At 46.4% G+C, this 4,270-nt stretch overlaps 1 long non-coding RNA gene across 1 annotated transcript; it reads right to left on the bottom strand.

Moving 5' to 3' along the window:
* Positions 1 to 357: 357 nt before the first annotated feature.
* Positions 358 to 3,228, bottom strand: LOC135817971 (uncharacterized). The gene is made up of 2 exons (XR_010553606.1): positions 2,764 to 3,228; positions 358 to 1,372 (listed from the first exon to the last, which is right to left on the bottom strand). It is a non-coding gene; the product is annotated as an uncharacterized LOC135817971 (long non-coding RNA).
* Positions 3,229 to 4,270: the final 1,042 nt, after the last annotated feature.

Here is a 4,270-nt window from a genome sequence, read left to right as displayed (position 1 = left end):
TACTTATATTGAACATTTGTGAAATATTGGACCTATCCAGATAAACGAAATGACTTTTATTCGAAATTACATTTTCCAAAGTTTTCCTTCACAAATAGCCTCAATTTATTCTCACCTTTAGGGCAATGAAGTCAATTTTTCTTCAGGACTAACATCGGCTAACAAAGTGGCGCTGTCCCAGTGATCTACAATACTTATAATCATTGCACATGTGAAATATTGGGAGTCACAGAGTGACTTGAAATGGCCTAAATTGAAACTTGAACTGTTCTGCCAAGTTTTATGCAGTGAACGCAGGGCTGAGAGCCCGCAAGAGCCATCCCGGAGGATCTTGTGCGCCACCAACCGAACCTTCGGTGAATGTTCACAAGGTTAGAAGCTCGCACAGATAACACACATTGGATGCTAATAGTAATACAATGCACTCAGGAATGTGTGCAAATACAACAGAATTAATTCCAAATAAAGTCAACAATAGCTGCCTCAACACAGTGCTATCAACCTTCCGTATTTTCCATATTTGTACGGAAAATCACTACTTCGTCCGCGTTATGGATTTTGAGAAAAATGTACGGAAAATTGAACGGGATTGATCAGTATGTATAAGCATTGCAAGTGCAAGCTGAGCGATGAAAAGAAGAGAACCGAGTGGATAGAAAACGCTGCAGTGGAGAGTCCTTAGAAAAGACTTAAAAAATATCAATAATATCGCTGCACGAGATCATCCTTATAAGTTATAACGTCAGCTGATCGTACTGTGATTGATTCATACGGCGGTAAATACACACCTGCCTACACACGCTCTCTAAACTGAAAAGTTATTCTGGCACAGAGCTCTCCTTCCCGCCACCACCACCATCATCAGTTCGCGTCTGGCGCCTAGTCGATGCAGGGTGAGTGGTGTCCGACATAGCAGGCTGGTACATCAGGTAGCGTATGGCGCATAGCAGATGACACAGCAACAACATAGCTTGATTGCGACGTACCTTTCGTCCCGGCTGGACTCATCAGGCAATCTTCTTCTTAGATGTCTTCACAAGGAGCTTGACTCGGGAGAATGAAGTTGAAGACTCCACTGCAACTGCACTTATGGTTGGTTCATATGGTGGTAAATACACACCTGGCAATATGGGGGTAAATACACGCCTGCCCAGACACGCTCTCTAAACTGCAAAGTTATTCTGGCACAGAGATCTCCTTCTCACCACCACCACCACCACCACCATCAGTTCGCGCCTGGCGCCTAGTCGATGCATGGTTAGCGGTATCCGACATAGCAGGCTGGCACATCAGGTAACGCATGGCACATAGAAGATGGCAACGACATAGCTTGATTGCGACGTACATTTCGTTCTCTCGGTTGTGCTGTAGCCTGAAAAAGGAAATAAGACAACGCATCCACATGACACAGACAAGTAATTACTGTTACAAATAATGCATACTGCTTGATAACAGAGAAAGAAAGTCAGTGGTCACACAAGTTTTTGGTCGTCCCTGAAACGAAGATCGTTCCAGGGGGGGGGGGGGGGGAGCTAAAATCTCAGTCGACTGACGCTATGCATACACATGTACATGCATGCGATTTTCGTCGTCCATTCATTTCGGAGGGTGGAGAGGAGGTCCGAGTACGAAATGAATGATGTTTTTTTAGGGATGACTAATCACTTTTGCGATGACCCCTTATTGCATCAATTTATCGTCTGAACTGCGCAATAGAGTCCCACTTTTATTATGTTGGGTCCAGATTTCAAGACTCGTGAAGTTCGAGGCGAAAAGCAGGCCGATGAAGGGACGCCAGTAATTCAGTCTAGTCCGGTGTCATGGAGAGGGGCCGATGAACCGGCAACAAGAGAATTCAATACGCATGCTACTCTTCAGTTCATTGCTGGGGAAGACTACTCAAGGCCACGCCACTCCGGCAATTCAATGTACAAATCAGCAGCAACACTTGCAAACGTATTCCTACCAGCTGACCAGCAAGTTACCAGCCATCAGCTCTTCAAAATTAATAATTTCAACTTAACAAAGAGAGGAGATGGACAGATCGGAAAGTATCGTGGCAAGCTCAGGACAACACACGTCCGGCCCTATGTAACAACAGTGGAAAGTGCGTGCCATGGTATATTTTCGAAGGCATATCAAGAACCAGCTAATGTGGACTGGGAGTGTGCCGTGAGCCAATGGCAAACACGTTTGACAGAGACTACTACCTCTACTGAATGCAACTTTGGCATGGCAGAGATCTACAAGCACGTTATCTTATCTATCAATAGAGTTGTATCCTCGTATGACTATGTGAAGTGTGAGGTCGTACTGTACTGCAGACGCGTCTACGACCTGGTTGGAAATGTACGCAACAGTTCCCACCCTCTTGACCAGAGATCGCACACACCCTAGGGTTTTGATGGGTTTGTACGACTCCCAGCTCTTGACTTTTGTTGGGTGTACGAGACGCACGCACAGTTTTCTTAGGGTGAGTACTTTTTCATGTAGTACTGAATGCGGCACTGATGAGCAGGACTCGCCCATCCGCCCCTCCCCAAATGGATCTACTCGAATGGTTCCGGAGGTAGGGGTGCTCTGGCGGGATTTTACGACATACACAAGCACGCACACACGCACACAATATACACACGCACGCACACACATACACACGAACGCACGCTATGTCGCACGTCTTGGGCATGGCTTCGTGAATACAAATAATAATTTAATGTTATAATTTATAGGATCCAAATGTTAGAGCAGCTTTACAAAACCTACCGTTCAATACCGGATCATCTTGTGACAGCTTCCTTGCAACACCCATGACTTGACCCCACTTCGTCTTGACGTCGGGAAATCGTTCACACCGGAGTTGGGACACGACTCATTGAAATCCAGGCCTATCTGCAGCTGGTAGCAGGACAGAGCTGATGGACGTCAGCAGCGGCTGTAGAACAACCATAAACGAGTCTTCTTTCTCCGCAGTCAGGCGGGACAGCAGCTTTGCAACGCAAGCGTCTTGCCTTCTGTGGGTCTTTAGCGGCTGGGATTCGGAACACTCTGTAGAAACCATTGAACAAGTACTGCACTCTATCAACCCACAAGTATTTCTTCCAATTTATGATTATTCGCAACTTTTTATGCAGTACGCGCACCAGATCAGAAGCCGCTAAGTAGCAAGGTTGAAAGTTTCAAGACAAATTGAAAAATATAATAACATAGAAAATTAGAATTAGAATTCAAACCATACCTAGTACCTGTGGCCCAAGCCAATACAGACTGAGCGTTCACGCGAAGAGAACGTAGATCTACGTCAGCTGAGGTTTCCTTAGGAGCAGGAGGTGATTCTTGACCCGGATCTGGATCGCGATCAGCAGCACTCTCTGCCTCAATCATGATCATCAAATGCAACTAATTACTTGGAAAAGTAGTTCATTCTTCTTCTTCTTTTCGAGCTACGATTTCCCACGATCCTATCGATCCTGCACGAGTCCGGTCCCCAAGGAGTGCACTCCCAAAGTCCCGTGGCATAAGTACGCGGAGTAGTTGGTTTATAACTCAGGGCACGCACCGGGGATATCTGAGGGAAAAGTGGGAGAAAGTGCCGCGAGTCAATCATAGTCGGCCCGGAAGGCCTCGTGTCGACTCCCTGGCTGTACGTAGATCTACGTACATGATTATCAAGCCAAAAAAAAAAGCTTCTTGTGACAGCAAAAGATCAACAGTTCCTGTGGATCACCAAACTGATTTTCTAGAAACTGCCCATTTTCTAAAGACTAGGTGCACATAATTTTAACTGTGCCTGTGGTCGATACGACGTTATAGTCTTCAGGAATCGTTACGACTTACGACGATAGCAATGTCTTCTCTCCAGTGCAACAGCTGTGGCTCATCGAGCACAGCTCTGAAATTTGTCTCCTGCCTGCACACGCTGTGCGTACCCTGTGTGCAGAACAGTATTTCATTTGACGGTTCAATCAAATGTCCAAAATGTTTGTCCATCACTCTGCTGCGTGTGGGCGTAGAGCCATTGCGATCGCTCCCAAGTGTTGTGGACCGTGGAGATTCTGTGGCGGGAGACGAGACCCTTGGGAAACCCATGTGTGAAGAGTGTGGAGATGATACCATCGCCAGCAGCGGATGTGAGCACTGCCAGGTGAAAATGTGCGATGCACACGCAACTAGTCATCCATTATTCAAATCCACCAAGGGTCACATCGTCAAGCCATTATCCCAAATGGAGCATGCCTCGTCTTCTGCAGGATCGACCAGCAGATCTGCTGCT

Source organism: Sycon ciliatum, chromosome 5, assembly GCF_964019385.1.
Source record: "Sycon ciliatum chromosome 5, ocSycCili1.1, whole genome shotgun sequence".
Lineage (NCBI taxonomy): Eukaryota > Metazoa > Porifera > Calcarea > Leucosolenida > Sycettidae > Sycon > Sycon ciliatum.
Note: the sequence above shows the minus strand (reverse complement) of the source record. Positions and strands in the feature narration are given on the sequence as shown.